This window comes from Lineus longissimus, chromosome 12 (assembly GCF_910592395.1).
Source record: "Lineus longissimus chromosome 12, tnLinLong1.2, whole genome shotgun sequence".
Taxonomy (NCBI): domain Eukaryota; kingdom Metazoa; phylum Nemertea; class Pilidiophora; order Heteronemertea; family Lineidae; genus Lineus; species Lineus longissimus.
This window is the reverse complement of record NC_088319.1, coordinates 8987906-9009649: the sequence shown is the minus strand read 5'-3', so window position 1 is coordinate 9009649 and position 21744 is coordinate 8987906. Positions and strand designations below refer to the sequence as shown.

The 21744-nt window shown below is 44.1% G+C and overlaps 8 non-coding genes and 8 pseudogenes across 8 annotated transcripts; all 16 read left to right on the top strand.

Moving 5' to 3' along the window:
• Nucleotides 1-1262: 1262 nt before the first annotated feature.
• On the top strand, nucleotides 1263-1381 carry LOC135497533 (5S ribosomal RNA; annotated as a pseudogene).
• Nucleotides 1382-1721: 340 nt separating this feature from the next.
• LOC135497483 (U5 spliceosomal RNA) lies at nucleotides 1722-1839 on the top strand. Its single transcript, XR_010448888.1, has one exon. It is a non-coding gene; the product is annotated as a U5 spliceosomal RNA (small nuclear RNA).
• Nucleotides 1840-3928: 2089 nt separating this feature from the next.
• Nucleotides 3929-4047, top strand: LOC135497532 (5S ribosomal RNA; annotated as a pseudogene).
• Nucleotides 4048-4388: 341 nt separating this feature from the next.
• Nucleotides 4389-4506, top strand: LOC135497482 (U5 spliceosomal RNA). Its single transcript, XR_010448887.1, has one exon. It is a non-coding gene; the product is annotated as a U5 spliceosomal RNA (small nuclear RNA).
• A 2089-nt stretch (nucleotides 4507-6595) lies between these two features.
• On the top strand, nucleotides 6596-6714 carry LOC135497531 (5S ribosomal RNA; annotated as a pseudogene).
• Nucleotides 6715-7055: 341 nt separating this feature from the next.
• On the top strand, nucleotides 7056-7173 carry LOC135497481 (U5 spliceosomal RNA). The gene has a single exon (XR_010448886.1). It is a non-coding gene; the product is annotated as a U5 spliceosomal RNA (small nuclear RNA).
• Nucleotides 7174-9263: 2090 nt separating this feature from the next.
• LOC135497530 (5S ribosomal RNA) lies at nucleotides 9264-9382 on the top strand (annotated as a pseudogene).
• A 341-nt stretch (nucleotides 9383-9723) lies between these two features.
• On the top strand, nucleotides 9724-9841 carry LOC135497480 (U5 spliceosomal RNA). Its single transcript, XR_010448885.1, has one exon. It is a non-coding gene; the product is annotated as a U5 spliceosomal RNA (small nuclear RNA).
• A 2090-nt stretch (nucleotides 9842-11931) lies between these two features.
• Nucleotides 11932-12050, top strand: LOC135497529 (5S ribosomal RNA; annotated as a pseudogene).
• A 341-nt stretch (nucleotides 12051-12391) lies between these two features.
• On the top strand, nucleotides 12392-12509 carry LOC135497479 (U5 spliceosomal RNA). The gene has a single exon (XR_010448884.1). It is a non-coding gene; the product is annotated as a U5 spliceosomal RNA (small nuclear RNA).
• A 2061-nt stretch (nucleotides 12510-14570) lies between these two features.
• Nucleotides 14571-14689, top strand: LOC135497528 (5S ribosomal RNA; annotated as a pseudogene).
• A 341-nt stretch (nucleotides 14690-15030) lies between these two features.
• LOC135497478 (U5 spliceosomal RNA) lies at nucleotides 15031-15148 on the top strand. The gene has a single exon (XR_010448883.1). It is a non-coding gene; the product is annotated as a U5 spliceosomal RNA (small nuclear RNA).
• Nucleotides 15149-17209: 2061 nt separating this feature from the next.
• Nucleotides 17210-17328, top strand: LOC135497525 (5S ribosomal RNA; annotated as a pseudogene).
• Nucleotides 17329-17671: 343 nt separating this feature from the next.
• On the top strand, nucleotides 17672-17789 carry LOC135497485 (U5 spliceosomal RNA). Its single transcript, XR_010448890.1, has one exon. It is a non-coding gene; the product is annotated as a U5 spliceosomal RNA (small nuclear RNA).
• Nucleotides 17790-19877: 2088 nt separating this feature from the next.
• Nucleotides 19878-19996, top strand: LOC135497526 (5S ribosomal RNA; annotated as a pseudogene).
• A 341-nt stretch (nucleotides 19997-20337) lies between these two features.
• LOC135497486 (U5 spliceosomal RNA) lies at nucleotides 20338-20455 on the top strand. The gene has a single exon (XR_010448891.1). It is a non-coding gene; the product is annotated as a U5 spliceosomal RNA (small nuclear RNA).
• The last annotated feature ends 1289 nt before the right edge of the window (nucleotides 20456-21744 follow it).

The following is a 21744-nucleotide window of genomic DNA, read 5'->3' as shown; positions in this document are numbered from 1 at the left end:
TATTTCAAGGGAGACTTTCGCCCCTTCTTTTAACATCGAAGCAAACTAATTGCACAGAATTATCTCATTTTACTATATTTTTGATTGGTTCTGAAAAGAACCGTTTTAATTATTATAAAGACTCATTCTACTGTTTTGCTCCTAAGCTCCTCTTGCATTTCTTTTTCTAGTCGACTCTTCTCGGCGGCTCTTTCGCATGCATAGAGGTAAAACACTTGACGCACACCTTCTAGAGTTGAAAGTTGAAGACGAAAGCTGTTGAACACGGCCTTGGTCTTGCTGTTGTAGGCTCTCTTGTAGCGGGCTTGGAGTCTGTCAATCCGTTTATCGAGGACGCCGACTTGTCGCACCGATGTTTTAAACTTTCTCTCGACCGCTCGCAATCTCTGGTCAATCGTGGTTTTCATGGTTGGTAATTTTCAAGTTGATCCGATGGTCGATGAATTAATGGTGATATAGTGAGTTGATTTGGATTTTATACTCTACTCACAATCACTCGGTGAGAAAAAGTGCCAATTAGGCCTATTAATTGCCATATTGGTGATTTTAACTCACTCCTCAGATACATTGAGCCCAGGCCTACACAATTATTTGATTACAATCAAGGCGATATTATTGCTTGGCGGGTGAGATGTATCAATCAAGTTCAGCTGAATGAGTATTAAATGTCAACTCGAGTTGACATGGCAATTACGTTGCCGGGTGACACGCGACCGCACAAGTATAAATTGGACGAGATAACCCGTCCCAATTCACTATTCAACCTGTGAACATCGGAACATATCAAACCGACACCAAAGAAAACATGGAAAACTCAACCAAGTCAGCGCAACTCCACCAACTTGAAGAAAAGTTTTATAAGGCATGCGACCAGATCGTGATGATAGACAGAAAGCTTCAAGACATAACACTCCGGTACAACCATGCTAACGAGGAGGGTCACCGCTCGATGCGCTACAACAGGCGACTCCAGCTTGTAACCCTTGAGGGTGTCAGGGCCGCCTATTACAAATTTGCCAAACTCACTGCAAACAAGATGACAGAGTTGAGATGCGAGCTGTTCGGCGACGAGATTCTACTTCAAGACGATGAGTACGACAGTGATTGCTAGTTACACCAAACGGTTCTTTTCAGAACCACAAAATATTTCCAAAGAGACCAACCTGTCACAATATAACATGTCAACAGAAATTAAATGTATGCAGTTTGTAATTATGTCGCTGGCCTACTGTTATAACTAGCCCAAAAAGTCGGCCTCTGATGACTACGACCATATCATGTTGAAAACACCGGTTCTCGTCCGATCACCGAAGCCCAGCAACGTCGAGCGTGGTTAGTACATGGATGGGTGACCACCTCGGTATACCACGTGTTGTAACTTTCATTTTTTTCGTTATTTTTTTCTCATAATTCTTCCAATATCACTGCACGGTTGGGACGGCTGGAACTGACCAAAGGTCAAAAGTCAAGGCTTGATAACGTAAGCGTGGTCATTTTTTGTATTTCCTTCACTTTTTCTCGATGATCCGCATTGGAATGTCCTACATGGATGAGGCGATAACTGACGACGAGCTGAATGATATGTTCATCAGATCATTACAGATATTTTGCAATACATTTCTTTTGTCTACAGACTCAAGAACTACTCGGCATCCCATTTTCCAAAATCAAACACATAATGAAGAACTTGGCAAGCTCTAGCCAACTCGGGTTGGACAACATCAGTCCGGTTTGTCTTCGATTCCACGCATAAATTGTTCGCCTTTTACTAAAGATTTCTGTAGAGAGGAACACTCTAATGAGTCTATAGACATTTTTGCAGCCCTGCCATCGCAGGGTAGTTAATGCCAAAGTGACTCCAATCCAACCAACCTCATACCTCAAAGGTATAAACTGATAAGCTGCCCCCCTCCCCACCACCACCGTCATCACCGCCCAATAGAGAATTTAGTCGCACACTGAAGAATGATTTGCCTTGGCGAGTATTAAAAGTTTGTTCGTAGACCGACTATATAAGGTTTGTTCGTAGGCCTAAGATTATTTCCCGAAGAGACAACTTGCGGTCAACTGCGATGATATTCACTTAGTGACGTCATTGGTCCGTCTGTGATGACGTCACCAACAGGCCCAGCCTCGTTTTCTTTGGCGAGCAACGGTGGCGGCGATGCGGGAACAAAACGAAGTCAAGAGCAGAGGTGAGCCTTCTCCACTTTTAGGCCTGCATTATGCGAACGCAATTACTGGTACATACCCTCAGGCCCAACAGCCGGTGCCGCAGTATCAAACTTCTTCGCCCCCTTCAGTAATGGGTATTTGTTGGCGTCGGTGCATCTTTTTGTCCCGATAAAAACCCCAGATTGCATGGAAAGTTCTCGTGAACTTGAATGGCTGTGATCACCAAATTTGAATTGCGAGAAGCCTAGACGATCAGTCCAACCACGCACCAAGCACAATTGTCTCAGACCTCGCATTTCAGAGATACATAATAAAACGGTCTCTTGAACAGCACGCCGAAACGGCCGTGTCGGGGATTAGTCTCAAGGAAGTGGTGGATGCAGGACGTTGTTATTCACAGCCCATGCACTTTTGTGTAATATTTTAATTGAAATACGGATACGGCTGGTTTAATAAAGCCACAGTGTGACTGTAGTCCTGCCGATCAGGGACTATTTCAAGGGAGACTTTCGCCCCTTCTTTTAACATCGAAGCAAACTAATTGCACAGAATTATCTCATTTTACTATATTTTGATTGGTTCTGAAAAGAACCGTTTTAATTATTATAAAGACTCATTCTACTGTTTTGCTCCTAAGCTCCTCTTGCATTTCTTTTTCTAGTCGACTCTTCTCGGCGGCTCTTTCGCATGCATAGAGGTAAAACACTTGACGCACACCTTCTAGAGTTGAAAGTTGAAGACGAAAGCTGTTGAACACGGCCTTGGTCTTGCTGTTGTAGGCTCTCTTGTAGCGGGCTTGGAGTCTGTCAATCTGTTTATCGAGGACGCCGACTTGTCGCACCGATGTTTTAAACTTTCTCTCGACCGCTCGCAATCTCTGGTCAATCGTGGTTTTCATGGTTGGTAATTTTCAAGTTGATCCGATGGTCGATGAATTAATGGTGATATAGTGAGTTGATTTGGATTTTATACTCTACTCACAATCACTCGGTGAGAAAAAGTGCCAATTAGGCCTATTAATTGCCATATTGGTGATTTTAACTCACTCCTCAGATACATTGAGCCCAGGCCTACACAATTATTTGATTACAATCAAGGCGATATTATTGCTTGGCGGGTGAGATGTATCAATCAAGTTCAGCTGAATGAGTATTAAATGTCAACTCGAGTTGACATGGCAATTACGTTGCCGGGTGACACGCGACCGCACAAGTATAAATTGGACGAGATAACCCGTCCCAATTCACTATTCAACCTGTGAACATCGGAACATATCAAACCGACACCAAAGAAAACATGGAAAACTCAACCAAGTCAGCGCAACTCCACCAACTTGAAGAAAAGTTTTATAAGGCATGCGACCAGATCGTGATGATAGACAGAAAGCTTCAAGACATAACACTCCGGTACAACCATGCTAACGAGGAGGGTCACCGCTCGATGCGCTACAACAGGCGACTCCAGCTTGTAACCCTTGAGGGTGTCAGGGCCGCCTATTACAAATTTGCCGAACTCACTGCAAACAAGATGACAGAGTTGAGATGCGAGCTGTTCGGCGACGAGATTCTACTTCAAGACGATGAGTACGACAGTGATTGCTAGTTACACCAAACGGTTCTTTTCAGAACCACAAAATATTTCCAAAGAGACCAACCTGTCACAATATAACATGTCAACAGAAATTAAATGTATGCAGTTTGTAATTATGTCGCTGGCCTACTGTTATAACTAGCCCAAAAAGTCGGCCTCTGATGACTACGACCATATCATGTTGAAAACACCGGTTCTCGTCCGATCACCGAAGCCCAGCAACGTCGAGCGTGGTTAGTACATGGATGGGTGACCACCTCGGTATACCACGTGTTGTAACTTTCATTTTTTTCGTTATTTTTTTCTCATAATTCTTCCAATATCACTGCACGGTTGGGACGGCTGGAACTGACCAAAGGTCAAAAGTCAAGGCTTGATAACGTAAGCGTGGTCATTTTTTGTATTTCCTTCACTTTTTCTCGATGATCCGCAATTGGAATGTCCTACATGGATGAGGCGATAACTGACGACGAGCTGAATGATATGTTCATCAGATCATTACAGATATTTTGCAATACATTTCTTTTGTCTACAGACTCAAGAACTACTCGGCATCCCATTTTCCAAAATCAAACACATAATGAAGAACTTGGCAAGCTCTAGCCAACTCGGGTTGGACAACATCAGTCCGGTTTGTCTTCGATTCCACGCATAAATTGTTCGCCTTTTACTAAAGATTTCTGTAGAGAGGAACACTCTAATGAGTCTATAGACATTTTTGCAGCCCTGCCATCGCAGGGTAGTTAATGCCAAAGTGACTCCAATCCAACCAACCTCATACCTCAAAGGTATAAACTGATAAGCTGCCCCCCTCCCCACCACCACCGTCATCACCGCCCAATAGAGAATTTAGTCGCACACTGAAGAATGATTTGCCTTGGCGAGTATTAAAAGTTTGTTCGTAGACCGACTATATAAGGTTTGTTCGTAGGCCTAAGATTATTTCCCGAAGAGACAACTTGCGGTCAACTGCGATGATATTCACTTAGTGACGTCATTGGTCCGTCTGTGATGACGTCACCAACAGGCCCAGCCTCGTTTTCTTTGGCGAGCAACGGTGGCGGCGATGCGGGAACAAAACGAAGTCAAGAGCAGAGGTGAGCCTTCTCCACTTTTAGGCCTGCATTATGCGAACGCAATTACTGGTACATACCCTCAGGCCCAACAGCCGGTGCCGCAGTATCAAACTTCTTCGCCCCCTTCAGTAATGGGCATTTGTTGGCGTCGGTGCATCTTTTTGTCCCGATAAAAACCCCAGATTGCATGGAAAGTTCTCGTGAACTTGAATGGCTGTGATCACCAAATTTGAATTGCGAGAAGCCTAGACGATCAGTCCAACCACGCACCAAGCACAATTGTCTCAGACCTCGCATTTCAGAGATACATAATAAAACGGTCTCTTGAACAGCACGCCGAAACGGCCGTGTCGGGGATTAGTCTCAAGGAAGTGGTGGATGCAGGACGTTGTTATTCACAGCCCATGCACTTTTGTGTAATATTTTAATTGAAATACGGATACGGCTGGTTTAATAAAGCCACAGTGTGACTGTAGTCCTGCCGATCAGGGACTATTTCAAGGGAGACTTTCGCCCCTTCTTTTAACATCGAAGCAAACTAATTGCACAGAATTATCTCATTTTACTATATTTTGATTGGTTCTGAAAAGAACCGTTTTAATTATTATAAAGACTCATTCTACTGTTTTGCTCCTAAGCTCCTCTTGCATTTCTTTTTCTAGTCGACTCTTCTCGGCGGCTCTTTCGCATGCATAGAGGTAAAACACTTGACGCACACCTTCTAGAGTTGAAAGTTGAAGACGAAAGCTGTTGAACACGGCCTTGGTCTTGCTGTTGTAGGCTCTCTTGTAGCGGGCTTGGAGTCTGTCAATCTGTTTATCGAGGACGCCGACTTGTCGCACCGATGTTTTAAACTTTCTCTCGACCGCTCGCAATCTCTGGTCAATCGTGGTTTTCATGGTTGGTAATTTTCAAGTTGATCCGATGGTCGATGAATTAATGGTGATATAGTGAGTTGATTTGGATTTTATACTCTACTCACAATCACTCGGTGAGAAAAAGTGCCAATTAGGCCTATTAATTGCCATATTGGTGATTTTAACTCACTCCTCAGATACATTGAGCCCAGGCCTACACAATTATTTGATTACAATCAAGGCGATATTATTGCTTGGCGGGTGAGATGTATCAATCAAGTTCAGCTGAATGAGTATTAAATGTCAACTCGAGTTGACATGGCAATTACGTTGCCGGGTGACACGCGACCGCACAAGTATAAATTGGACGAGATAACCCGTCCCAATTCACTATTCAACCTGTGAACATCGGAACATATCAAACCGACACCAAAGAAAACATGGAAAACTCAACCAAGTCAGCGCAACTCCACCAACTTGAAGAAAAGTTTTATAAGGCATGCGACCAGATCGTGATGATAGACAGAAAGCTTCAAGACATAACACTCCGGTACAACCATGCTAACGAGGAGGGTCACCGCTCGATGCGCTACAACAGGCGACTCCAGCTTGTAACCCTTGAGGGTGTCAGGGCCGCCTATTACAAATTTGCCGAACTCACTGCAAACAAGATGACAGAGTTGAGATGCGAGCTGTTCGGCGACGAGATTCTACTTCAAGACGATGAGTACGACAGTGATTGCTAGTTACACCAAACGGTTCTTTTCAGAACCACAAAATATTTCCAAAGAGACCAACCTGTCACAATATAACATGTCAACAGAAATTAAATGTATGCAGTTTGTAATTATGTCGCTGGCCTACTGTTATAACTAGCCCAAAAAGTCGGCCTCTGATGACTACGACCATATCATGTTGAAAACACCGGTTCTCGTCCGATCACCGAAGCCCAGCAACGTCGAGCGTGGTTAGTACATGGATGGGTGACCACCTCGGTATACCACGTGTTGTAACTTTCATTTTTTTCGTTATTTTTTTCTCATAATTCTTCCAATATCACTGCACGGTTGGGACGGCTGGAACTGACCAAAGGTCAAAAGTCAAGGCTTGATAACGTAAGCGTGGTCATTTTTTGTATTTCCTTCACTTTTTCTCGATGATCCGCAATTGGAATGTCCTACATGGATGAGGCGATAACTGACGACGAGCTGAATGATATGTTCATCAGATCATTACAGATATTTTGCAATACATTTCTTTTGTCTACAGACTCAAGAACTACTCGGCATCCCATTTTCCAAAATCAAACACATAATGAAGAACTTGGCAAGCTCTAGCCAACTCGGGTTGGACAACATCAGTCCGGTTTGTCTTCGATTCCACGCATAAATTGTTCGCCTTTTACTAAAGATTTCTGTAGAGAGGAACACTCTAATGAGTCTATAGACATTTTTGCAGCCCTGCCATCGCAGGGTAGTTAATGCCAAAGTGACTCCAATCCAACCAACCTCATACCTCAAAGGTATAAACTGATAAGCTGCCCCCCTCCCCACCACCACCGTCATCACCGCCCAATAGAGAATTTAGTCGCACACTGAAGAATGATTTGCCTTGGCGAGTATTAAAAGTTTGTTCGTAGACCGACTATATAAGGTTTGTTCGTAGGCCTAAGATTATTTCCCGAAGAGACAACTTGCGGTCAACTGCGATGATATTCACTTAGTGACGTCATTGGTCCGTCTGTGATGACGTCACCAACAGGCCCAGCCTCGTTTTCTTTGGCGAGCAACGGTGGCGGCGATGCGGGAACAAAACGAAGTCAAGAGCAGAGGTGAGCCTTCTTCACTTTTAGGCCTGCATTATGCGAATGCAATTACTGGTACATACCCTCAGGCCCAACAGCCGGTGCCGCAGTATCAAACTTCTTCGCCCCCCTCAGTAATGGGCATTTGTTGGCGTCGGTGCATCTTTTTGTCCCGATAAAAACCCCAGATTGCATGGAAAGTTCTCGTGAACTTGAATGGCTGTGATCACCAAATTTGAATTGCGAGAAGCCTAGACGATCAGTCCAACCACGCACCAAGCACAATTGTCTCAGACCTCGCATTTCAGAGATACATAATAAAACGGTCTCTTGAACAGCACGCCGAAACGGCCGTGTCGGGGATTAGTCTCAAGGAAGTGGTGGATGCAGGACGTTGTTATTCACAGCCCATGCACTTTTGTGTAATATTTTAATTGAAATACGGATACGGCTGGTTTAATAAAGCCACAGTGTGACTGTAGTCCTGCCGATCAGGGACTATTTCAAGGGAGACTTTCGCCCCTTCTTTTAACATCGAAGCAAACTAATTGCACAGAATTATCTCATTTTACTATATTTTTGATTGGTTCTGAAAAGAACCGTTTTAATTATTATAAAGACTCATTCTACTGTTTTGCTCCTAAGCTCCTCTTGCATTTCTTTTTCTAGTCGACTCTTCTCGGCGGCTCTTTCGCATGCATAGAGGTAAAACACTTGACGCACACCTTCTAGAGTTGAAAGTTGAAGACGAAAGCTGTTGAACACGGCCTTGGTCTTGCTGTTGTAGGCTCTCTTGTAGCGGGCTTGGAGTCTGTCAATCTGTTTATCGAGGACGCCGACTTGTCGCACCGATGTTTTAAACTTTCTCTCGACCGCTCGCAATCTCTGGTCAATCGTGGTTTTCATGGTTGGTAATTTTCAAGTTGATCCGATGGTCGATGAATTAATGGTGATATAGTGAGTTGATTTGGATTTTATACTCTACTCACAATCACTCGGTGAGAAAAAGTGCCAATTAGGCCTATTAATTGCCATATTGGTGATTTTAACTCACTCCTCAGATACATTGAGCCCAGGCCTACACAATTATTTGATTACAATCAAGGCGATATTATTGCTTGGCGGGTGAGATGTATCAATCAAGTTCAGCTGAATGAGTATTAAATGTCAACTCGAGTTGACATGGCAATTACGTTGCCGGGTGACACGCGACCGCACAAGTATAAATTGGACGAGATAACCCGTCCCAATTCACTATTCAACCTGTGAACATCGGAACATATCAAACCGACACCAAAGAAAACATGGAAAACTCAACCAAGTCAGCGCAACTCCACCAACTTGAAGAAAAGTTTTATAAGGCATGCGACCAGATCGTGATGATAGACAGAAAGCTTCAAGACATAACACTCCGGTACAACCATGCTAACGAGGAGGGTCACCGCTCGATGCGCTACAACAGGCGACTCCAGCTTGTAACCCTTGAGGGTGTCAGGGCCGCCTATTACAAATTTGCCGAACTCACTGCAAACAAGATGACAGAGTTGAGATGCGAGCTGTTCGGCGACGAGATTCTACTTCAAGACGATGAGTACGACAGTGATTGCTAGTTACACCAAACGGTTCTTTTCAGAACCACAAAATATTTCCAAAGAGACCAACCTGTCACAATATAACATGTCAACAGAAATTAAATGTATGCAGTTTGTAATTATGTCGCTGGCCTACTGTTATAACTAGCCCAAAAAGTCGGCCTCTGATGACTACGACCATATCATGTTGAAAACACCGGTTCTCGTCCGATCACCGAAGCCCAGCAACGTCGAGCGTGGTTAGTACATGGATGGGTGACCACCTCGGTATACCACGTGTTGTAACTTTCATTTTTTTCGTTATTTTTTTCTCATAATTCTTCCAATATCACTGCACGGTTGGGACGGCTGGAACTGACCAAAGGTCAAAAGTCAAGGCTTGATAACGTAAGCGTGGTCATTTTTTGTATTTCCTTCACTTTTTCTCGATGATCCGCAATTGGAATGTCCTACATGGATGAGGCGATAACTGACGACGAGCTGAATGATATGTTCATCAGATCATTACAGATATTTTGCAATACATTTCTTTTGTCTACAGACTCAAGAACTACTCGGCATCCCATTTTCCAAAATCAAACACATAATGAAGAACTTGGCAAGCTCTAGCCAACTCGGGTTGGACAACATCAGTCCGGTTTGTCTTCGATTCCACGCATAAATTGTTCGCCTTTTACTAAAGATTTCTGTAGAGAGGAACACTCTAATGAGTCTATAGACATTTTTGCAGCCCTGCCATCGCAGGGTAGTTAATGCCAAAGTGACTCCAATCCAACCAACCTCATACCTCAAAGGTATAAACTGATAAGCTGCCCCCCTCCCCACCACCACCGTCATCACCGCCCAATAGAGAATTTAGTCGCACACTGAAGAATGATTTGCCTTGGCGAGTATTAAAAGTTTGTTCGTAGACCGACTATATAAGGTTTGTTCGTAGGCCTAAGATTATTTCCCGAAGAGACAACTTGCGGTCAACTGCGATGATATTCACTTAGTGACGTCATTGGTCCGTCTGTGATGACGTCACCAACAGGCCCAGCCTCGTTTTCTTTGGCGAGCAACGGTGGCGGCGATGCGGGAACAAAACGAAGTCAAGAGCAGAGGTGAGCCTTCTCCACTTTTAGGCCTGCATTATGCGAACGCAATTACTGGTGCATACCCTCAGGCCCAACAGCCGGTGCCGCAGTATCAAACTTCTTCGCCCCCCTCAGTAATGGGCATTTGTTGGCGTCGGTGCATCTTTTTGTCCCGATAAAAACCCCAGATTGCATGGAAAGTTCTCGTGAACTTGAATGGCTGTGATCACCAAATTTGAATTGCGAGAAGCCTAGACGATCAGTCCAACCACGCACCAAGCACAATTGTCTCAGACCTCGCATTTCAGAGATACATAATAAAACGGTCTCTTGAACAGCACGCCGAAACGGCCGTGTCGGGGATTAGTCTCAAGGAAGTGGTGGATGCAGGACGTTGTTATTCACAGCCCATGCACTTTTGTGTAATATTTTAATTGAAATACGGATACGGCTGGTTTAATAAAGCCACAGTGTGACTGTAGTCCTGCCGATCAGGGACTATTTCAAGGGAGACTTTCGCCCCTTCTTTTAACATCGAAGCAAACTAATTGCACAGAATTATCTCATTTTACTATATTTTTGATTGGTTCTGAAAAGAACCGTTTTAATTATTATAAAGACTCATTCTACTGTTTTGCTCCTAAGCTCCTCTTGCATTTCTTTTTCTAGTCGACTCTTCTCGGCGGCTCTTTCGCATGCATAGAGGTAAAACACTTGACGCACACCTTCTAGAGTTGAAAGTTGAAGACAAAAGCTGTTGAACACGGCCTTGGTCTTGCTGTTGTAGGCTCTCTTGTAGCGGGCTTGGAGTCTGTCAATCTGTTTATCGAGGACGCCGACTTGTCGCACCGATGTTTTAAACTTTCTCTCGACCGCTCGCAATCTCTGGTCAATCGTGGTTTTCATGGTTGGTAATTTTCAAGTTGATCCGATGGTCGATGAATTAATGGTGATATAGTGAGTTGATTTGGATTTTATACTCTACTCACAATCACTCGGTGAGAAAAAGTGCCAATTAGGCCTATTAATTGCCATATTGGTGATTTTAACTCACTCCTCAGATACATTGAGCCCAGGCCTACACAATTATTTGATTACAATCAAGGCGATATTATTGCTTGGCGGGTGAGATGTATCAATCAAGTTCAGCTGAATGAGTATTAAATGTCAACTCGAGTTGACATGGCAATTACGTTGCCGGGTGACACGCGACCGCACAAGTATAAATTGGACGAGATAACCCGTCCCAATTCACTATTCAACCTGTGAACATCGGAACATATCAAACCGACACCAAAGAAAACATGGAAAACTCAACCAAGTCAGCGCAACTCCACCAACTTGAAGAAAAGTTTTATAAGGCATGCGACCAGATCGTGATGATAGACAGAAAGCTTCAAGACATAACACTCCGGTACAACCATGCTAACGAGGAGGGTCACCGCTCGATGCGCTACAACAGGCGACTCCAGCTTGTAACCCTTGAGGGTGTCAGGGCCGCCTATTACAAATTTGCCGAACTCACTGCAAACAAGATGACAGAGTTGAGATGCGAGCTGTTCGGCGACGAGATTCTACTTCAAGACGATGAGTACGACAGTGATTGCTAGTTACACCAAACGGTTCTTTTCAGAACCACAAAATATTTCCAAAGAGACCAACCTGTCACAATATAACATGTCAACAGAAATTAAATGTATGCAGTTTGTAATTATGTCGCTGGCCTACTGTTATAACTGACCCAAAAAGTCGGCCTCTGATGACTACGACCATATCATGTTGAAAACACCGGTTCTCGTCCGATCACCGAAGCCCAGCAACGTCGAGCGTGGTTAGTACATGGATGGGTGACCACCTCGGTATACCACGTGTTGTAACTTTCATTTTTTTCGTTATTTTTTTCTCATAATTCTTCCAATATCACTGCACGGTTGGGACGGCTGGAACTGACCAAAGGTCAAAAGTCAAGGCTTGATAACGTAAGCGTGGTCATTTTTTGTATTTCCTTCACTTTTTCTCGATGATCCGCAATTGGAATGTCCTACATGGATGAGGCGATAACTGACGACGAGCTGAATGATATGTTCATCAGATCATTACAGATATTTTGCAATACATTTCTTTTGTCTACAGACTCAAGAACTACTCGGCATCCCATTTTCCAAAATCAAACACATAATGAAGAACTTGGCAAGCTCTAGCCAACTCGGGTTGGACAACATCAGTCCGGTTTGTCTTCGATTCCACGCATAAATTGTTCGCCTTTTACTAAAGATTTCTGTAGAGAGGAACACTCTAATGAGTCTATAGACATTTTTGCAGCCCTGCCATCGCAGGGTAGTTAATGCCAAAGTGACTCCAATCCAACCAACCTCATACCTCAAAGGTATAAACTGATAAGCTGCCCCCCTCCCCACCACCACCGTCATCACCGCCCAATAGAGAATTTAGTCGCACACTGAAGAATGATTTGCCTTGGCGAGTATTAAAAGTTTGTTCGTAGACCGACTATATAAGGTTTGTTCGTAGGCCTAAGATTATTTCCCGAAGAGACAACTTGCGGTCAACTGCGATGATATTCACTTAGTGACGTCATTGGTCCGTCTGTGATGACGTCACCAACAGGCCCAGCCTCGTTTTCTTTGGCGAGCAACGGTGGCGGCGATGCGGGAACAAAACGAAGTCAAGAGCAGAGGTGAGCCTTCTCCACTTTTAGGCCTGCATTATGCGAACGCAATTACTGGTGCATACCCTCAGGCCCAACAGCCGGTGCCGCAGTATCAAACTTCTTCGCCCCCTTCAGTAATGGGTATTGTTGGCGTCGGTGCATCTTTTTGTCCCGATAAAAACCCCAGATTGCATGGAAAGTTCTCGTGAACTTGAATGGCTGTGATCACCAAATTTGAATTGCGAGAAGCCTAGACGATCAGTCCAACCACGCACCAAGCACAATTGTCTCAGACCTCGCATTTCAGAGATACGTAATAAAGCGGTCTCTTGAACAGCACGCCGAAACGACCGTGTCGGGGATTAGTCTCAAGGAAGTGGTGGATGCAGGACGTTGTTATTCACAGCCCATGTACTTTTGTGTAATATTTTAATTGAAATACGGATACGGCTGGTTTAATAAAGCCACAGTGTGACTGTAGTCCTGCCGATCAGGGACTATTTCAAGGGAGACTTTCGCCCCTTCTTTTAACATCGAAGCAAACTAATTGCACAGAATTATCTCATTTTACTATATTTTGATTGGTTCTGAAAAGAACCGTTTTAATTATTATAAAGACTCATTCTACTGTTTTGCTCCTAAGCTCCTCTTGCATTTCTTTTTCTAGTCGACTCTTCTCGGCGGCTCTTTCGCATGCATAGAGGTAAAACACTTGACGCACACCTTCTAGAGTTGAAAGTTGAAGACGAAAGCTGTTGAACACGGCCTTGGTCTTGCTGTTGTAGGCTCTCTTGTAGCGGGCTTGGAGTCTGTCAATCTGTTTATCGAGGACGCCGACTTGTCGCACCGATGTTTTAAACTTTCTCTCGACCGCTCGCAATCTCTGGTCAATCGTGGTTTTCATGGTTGGTAATTTTCAAGTTGATCCGATGGTCGATGAATTAATGGTGATATAGTGAAATGATTTGGATTTTATACTTTACTCACAATCACTCGTGAGAAAAAGTGCCAATTAGGCCTATTAATTGCCATATTGGCGATTTTAACTCACTCCTCAGATACATTGAGCCCAGGCCTACACAATTATTTGATTACAATCAAGGCGATATTATTGCTTGGCGGGTGAGATGTATCAATCAAGTTCGGCTGAATGAGTAATGTCAACTCGAGTTGACATGGCAATTACGTTGTCGGGTGACACGCGACCGCACAAGTATAAATTGGACGAGATAACCCGTCCCAGTTCACTATTCAACCTGTGATACCAAAGAAAACATGGAAAACTCAACCAAGTCAGCGCAACTCCACCAACTTGAAGAAAAGTTTTATAAGGCATGCGACCAGATCGTGATGATAGACAGAAAGCTTCAAGACATAACACTCTGGTACAACCATGCTAACGAGGAGGGTCACCGCTCGATGCGCTACAACAGGCGACTCCAGCTTGTAACCCTTGAGGGTGTCAGGGCCGCCTATTACAAATTTGCCGAACTCACTGCAAACAAGATGACAGAGTTGAGATGCGAGCTGTTCGGCGACGAGATTCTACTTCAAGACGATGAGTACGACAGTGATTGCTAGTTACACCAAACGGTTCTTTTCAGAACCACAAAATATTTCCAAAGAGACCAACCTGTCACAATATAACATGTCAACAGAAATTAAATGTATGCAGTTTGTAATTATGTCGCTGGCCTACTGTTATAACTGACCCAAAAAGTCGGCCTCTGATGACTACGACCATATCATGTTGAAAACACCGGTTCTCGTCCGATCACCGAAGCCCAGCAACGTCGAGCGTGGTTAGTACATGGATGGGTGACCACCTCGGTATACCACGTGTTGTAACTTTCATTTTTTTCGTTATTTTTTTCTCATAATTCTTCCAATATCACTGCACGGTTGGGACGGCTGGAACTGACCAAAGGTCAAAAGTCAAGGCTTGATAACGTAAGCGTGGTCATTTTTTGTATTTCCTTCACTTTTTCTCGATGATCCGCAATTGGAATGTCCTACATGGATGAGGCGATAACTGACGACGAGCTGAATGATATGTTCATCAGATCATTACAGATATTTTGCAATACATTTCTTTTGTCTACAGACTCAAGAACTACTCGGCATCCCATTTTCCAAAATCAAACACATAATGAAGAACTTGGCAAGCTCTAGCCAACTCGGGTTGGACAACATCAGTCCGGTTTGTCTTCGATTCCACGCATAAATTGTTCGCCTTTTACTAAAGATTTCTGTAGAGAGGAACACTCTAATGAGTCTATAGACATTTTTGCAGCCCTGCCATCGCAGGGTAGTTAATGCCAAAGTGACTCCAATCCAACCAACCTCATACCTCAAAGGTATAAACTGATAAGCTGCCCCCCTCCCCACCACCACCGTCATCACCGCCCAATAGAGAATTTAGTCGCACACTGAAGAATGATTTGCCTTGGCGAGTATTAAAAGTTTGTTCGAAGACCGACTATATAAGGTTTGTTCGTAGGCCTAAGATTATTTCCCGAAGAGACAACTTGCGGTCAACTGCGATGATATTCACTTAGTGACGTCATTGGTCCGTCTGTGATGACGTCACCAACAGGCCCAGCCTCGTTTTCTTTGGCGAGCAACGGTGGCGGCGATGCGGGAACAAAACGAAGTCAAGAGCAGAGGTGAGCCTTCTCCACTTTTAGGCCTGCATTATGCGAACGCAATTACTGGTGCATACCCTCAGGCCCAACAGCCGGTGCCGCAGTATCAAACTTCTTCGCCCCCTTCAGTAATGGGTATTGTTGGCGTCGGTGCATCTTTTTGTCCCGATAAAAACCCCAGATTGCATGGAAAGTTCTCGTGAACTTGAATGGCTGTGATCACCAAATTTGAATTGCGAGAAGCCTAGACGATCAGTCCAACCACGCACCAAGCACAATTGTCTCAGACCTCGCATTTCAGAGATACGTAATAAAGCGGTCTCTTGAACAGCACGCCGAAACGGCCGTGTCGGGGATTAGTCTCAAGGAAGTGGTGGATGCAGGACGTTGTTATTCACAGCCCATGTACTTTTGTGTAATATTTTAATTGAAATACGGATACGGCTGGTTTAATAAAGCCACAGTGTGACTGTAGTCCTGCCGATCAGGGACTATTTCAAGGGAGACTTTCGCCCCTTCTTTTAACATCGAAGCAAACTAATTGCACAGAATTATCTCATTTTACTATATTTTGATTGGTTCTGAAAAGAACCGTTTTAATTATTATAAAGACTCATTCTACTGTTTTGCTCCTAAGCTCCTCTTGCATTTCTTTTTCTAGTCGACTCTTCTCGGCGGCTCTTTCGCATGCATAGAGGTAAAACACTTGACGCACACCTTCTAGAGTTGAAAGTTGAAGACGAAAGCTGTTGAACACGGCCTTGGTCTTGCTGTTGTAAGCTCTCTTGTAGCGGGCTTGGAGTCTGTCAATCTGTTTATCGAGGACGCCGACTTGTCGCACCGATGTTTTAAACTTTCTCTCGACCGCTCGCAATCTCTGGTCAATCGTGGTTTTCATGGTTGGTAATTTTCAAGTTGATCCGATGGTCGATGAATTAATGGTGATATAGTGAAATGATTTGGATTTTATACTTTACTCACAATCACTCGTGAGAAAAAGTGCCAATTAGGCCTATTAATTGCCATATTGGCGATTTTAACTCACTCCTCAGATACATTGAGCCCAGGCCTACACAATTATTTGATTACAATCAAGGCGATATTATTGCTTGGCGGGTGAGATGTATCAATCAAGTTCGGCTGAATGAGTAATGTCAACTCGAGTTGACATGGCAATTACGTTGTCGGGTGACACGCGACCGCACAAGTATAAATTGGACGAGATAACCCGTCCCAGTTCACTATTCAACCTGTGATACCAAAGAAAACATGGAAAACTCAACCAAGTCAGCGCAACTCCACCAACTTGAAGAAAAGTTTTATAAGGCATGCGACCAGATCGTGATGATAGACAGAAAGCTTCAAGACATAACACTCTGGTACAACCATGCTAACGAGGAGGGTCACCGCTCGATGCGCTACAACAGGCGACTCCAGCTTGTAACCCTTGAGGGTGTCAGGGCCGCCTATTACAAATTTGCCGAACTCACTGCAAACAAGATGACAAAGTTGAGATTCGAGCTGTTCGGCGACGAGATTCTACTTCAAGACGATGAGTACGACAGTGATTGCTAGTTACACCAAACGGTTCTTTTCAGAACCACAAAATATTTCCAAAGAGACCAACCTGTCACAATATAACATGTCAACAGAAATTAAATGTATGCAGTTTGTAATTATGTCGCTGGCCTACTGTTATAACTAGCTCAAAAAGTCGGCCTCTGATGTCTACGACCATATCATGTTGAAAACACCGGTTCTCGTCCGATCACCGAAGCCCAGCAACGTCGAGCGTGGTTAGTACATGGATGGGTGACCACCTCGGTATACCACGTGTTGTAAACTTCATTTTTTTCGTTAATTTTTTTCTCATAATTCTTCCAATATCACTGCACGGTTGGGACGGCTGGAACTGACCAAAGGTCAAAAGTCAAGGCTTGATAACGTAAGCGTGGTCATTTTTTGTATTTCCTTCACTTTTTCTCGATGATCCGCAATTGGAATGTCCTACATGGAGGAGGCGATAACTGATGACGAGCTGAATGATATGTTCATCAGATCATTACAGATATTTTGCAATACATTTCTTTTGTCTACAGACTCAAGAACTACTCGGCATCCCTTTTTTCAAAAATCAAACACATAATGAAGAACTTGGCAAGCTCTAGCCAACTCGGGTTGGACAACATCAGTCCGGTTTGTCTTCGATTCCACGCATAAATTGTTCGCCTTTTACTAAAGATTTCTGTAGAGAGGAACACTCTAATGAGTCTATAGACATTTTTGCAGTCCTGCCATCGCAGGGTAGTTAATGCCAAAGTGACTCCAACCCAACCAACCTCATACCTCAAAGGTATAAACTGATAAGCTGCCCCCCTCCCCACCACCACCGTCATCACCGCCCAATAGAGAATTTAGTCGCACACTGAAGAATGATTTGCCTTGGCGAGTATTAAAAGTTTGTTCGTAGACCGACTATATAAGGTTTGTTCGTAGGCCTAAGATTATTTCCCGAAGAGACAACTTGCGGTCAACTGCGATGATATTCACTTAGTGACGTCATTGGTCCGTATGTGATGACGTCACCAACAGGCCCAGCCTCGTTTTCTTTGGCGAGCAACGGTGGCGGCGATGTGGGAACAAAACGAAGTCAAGAGCAGAGGTGAGCCTTCTCCACTTTTAGGCCTGCATTATGCGAGTGCAATTACTGGTACATACCCTCAGGCCCAACAGCCGGTGCCGCAGTATCAAACTTCTTCGCCCCCTTCAGTAATGGGCATTTGTTGGCGTCGGTGCATCTTTTTGTCCCGATAAAAACCCCAGGTTCCATGGAAAGTTCTCGTGAACTTGAATGGCTGTGATCACCAAATTTGAATTGCGAAAAGCCTAGACGATCAGTCCAACCACGCACCAAGCACAATTGTCTCAGACCTCGCATTTCAGAGATACATAATAAAACGGTCTCTTGAACAGCACGCCGAAACGGCCGTGTCGGGGATTAGTCTCAAGGAAGTGGTGGATGCAGGACGTTGTTATTCACAGCCCATGCACTTTTGTGTAATATTTTAATTGAAATACGGATACGGCTGGTTTAATAAAGCCACAGTGTGACTGTAGTCCTGCCGATCAGGGACTATTTCAAGGGAGACTTTCGCCCCTTCTTTTAACATCGAAGCAAACTAATTGCACAGAATTATCTCATTTTACTATACATGTATTTTGATTGGTTCTGAAAAGAACCGTTTTAATTATTATAAAGACTCATTCTACTGTTTTGCTCCTAAGCTCCTCTTGCATTTCTTTTTCTAGTCGACTCTTCTCGGCGGCTCTTTCGCATGCATAGAGGTAAAACACTTGACGCACACCTTCTAGAGTTGAAAGTTGAAGACGAAAGCTGTTGAACACGGCCTTGGTCTTGCTGTTGTAGGCTCTCTTGTAGCGGGCTTGGAGTCTGTCAATCTGTTTATCGAGGACGCCGACTTGTCGCACCGATGTTTTAAACTTTCTCTCAACCGCTCGCAATCTCTGGTCAATCGTGGTTTTCATGGTTGGTAATTTTCAAGTTGACCCGATGGTCGATGAATTAATGGTGATATAGTGAGTTGATTTGCATTTTATACTCTACTCACAATCACTCGGTGAGAAAAAGTGCCAATTAGGCCTATTAATTGCCATATTGGCGATTTTAACTCACTCCTCAGATACATTGAGCCCAGGCCTACACAATTATTTGATTACAATCAAGGCGATATTGCTTGGCGGGTGAGATGTATCAATCAAGTTCGGCTGAATGAGTAATGTCAACTCGAGTTGACATGGCAATTACGTTGCCGGGTGATACGCGACCGCACAAGTATAAATTGGACGAGATAACCCGTCCCAGTTCACTATTCAACCTGTGAACATCGGAACATATCAAACCGATACCAAAGAAAACATGGAAAACTCAACCAAGTCAGCGCAACTCCACCAACTTGAAGAAAAGTTTTATGAGGCATGCGACCAGATCGTGATGATAGACAGAAAGCTTCAAGACATAACACTCCGGTACAACCATGCTAACGAGGAGGGTCACCGCTCGATGCGCTACAACAGGCGACTCCAGCTTGTAACCCTTGAGGGTGTCAGGGCCGCATATTACAAATTTGCCGAACTCACTGCAAACAAGATGACAGAGTTGAGATGCGAGCTGTTGGGCGACGAGATTCTACTTCAAGACGATGAGTACGACAGTGATTGCTAGTTACACCAAACGGTTCTTTTCAGAACCACAAAATATTTCCAAAGAGACCAACCTGTCACAATATAACATGTCAACAGAAATTAAATGTATGCAGTTTGTAATTATGTCGCTGGCCTACTGTTATAACTAGCCCAAAAAGTCGGCCTCTGATGACTACGACCATATCATGTTGAAAACACCGGTTCTCGTCCGATCACCGAAGCCCAGCAACGTCGAGCGTGGTTAGTACATGGATGGGTGACCACCTCGGTATACCACGTGTTGTAACTTTCATTTTTTTCGTTATTTTTTTCTCATAATTCTTCCAATATCACTGCACGGTTGGGACGGCTGGAACTGACCAAAGGTCAAAAGTCAAGGCTTGATAACGTAAGCGTGGTCATTTTTTGTATTTCCTTCACTTTTTCTCGATGATCCGCAATTGGAATGTCCTACATGGATGAGGCGATAACTGACGACGAGCTGAATGATATGTTCATCAGATCATTACAGATATTTTGCAATACATTTCTTTTGTCTACAGACTCAAGAACTACTCGGCATCCCATTTTCCAAAATCAAACACATAATGAAGAACTTGGCAAGCTCTAGCCAACTCGGGTTGGACAACATCAGTCCGGTTTGTCTTCGATTCCACGCATAAATTGTTCGCCTTTTACTAAAGATTTCTGTAGAGAGGAACACTCTAATGAGTCTATAGACATTTTTGCAGCCCTGCCATCGCAGGATAGTTAATGCCAAAGTGACTCCAATCCAACCAACCTCATACCTCAAAGGTATAAACTGATAAGCTGCCCCCCTCCCCACCACCACCGTCATCACCGCCCAATAGAGAATTTAGTCGCACACTGAAGAATGATTTGCCTTGGCGAGTATTAAAAGTTTGTTCGTAGACCGACTAAATAAGGTTTGTTCGTAGGCCTAAGATTATTTCCCGAAGAGACAACTTGCGGTCAACTGCGATGATATTCACTCAGAGACGTCATTGGTCCGTCTGTGATGACGTCACCAACAGGCCCAGCCTTGTTTTCTTTGGCGAGCAACGGTGGCGGCGATGCGGGAACAAAACGAAGTCAAGAGCAGAGGTGAGCCTTCTCCACTTTTAGGCCTGCATTATGCGAATGCAATTACTGGTACATACCCTCAGGCCCAACAGCCGGTGCCGCAGTATCAAACTTCTTCGCCCCCTTCAGTAATGGGCATTTGTTGGCGCCGGCGCATCTTTTTGTCCCGATAAAAACCCCAGGTTCCATGGAAAGTTCTCGTGAACTTGAATGGCTGTGATCACCAAATTTGAATTGCGAAAAGCCTAGACGATCAGTCCAACCACGCACCAAGCACAATTGTCTCAGACCTCGCATTTCAGAGATACATAATGAAGCGGTCTCTTGAACAGCACGCCGAAACGGCCGTGTCGGGGATTAGTCTCAAGGAAGTGGTGGATGCAGGACGCTGTTATTCACAGCCCATGCACTTTTGTGTAATATTTTAATTGAAATACGGATACGGCTGGTTTAATAAAGCCACAGTGTGACTGTAGTCCTGCCGACCAGGGACTATTTCAAGGGAGACTTTCGCCCCTTCTTTTAACATCGAAGCAAACTGATTGCACAGAATTATCTCATTTTACTATATTTTGATTGGTTCTGAAAAGAACCGTTTTAATTATTATAAAGACTCATTCTACTGTTTTGCTCCTAAGCTCCTCTTGCATTTCTTTTTCTAGTCGACTCTTCTCGGCGGCTCTTTCGCATGCATAGAGGTAAAACACTTGACGCACACCTTCTAGAGTTGAAAGTTGAAGACGAAAGCTGTTGAACACGGCCTTGGTCTTGCTGTTGTAGGCTCTCTTGTATCGGGCTTGGAGTCTGTCAATCTGTCTATCGAGGACGCCGACTATTCGCACCGATGTTTTAAACTTTCTCTCAACCGCTCGCAATCTCTGGTCAATCGTGGTTTTCATGGTTGGTAATTTTCAAGTTGACCCGATGGTCGATGAATTAATGGTGATATAGTGA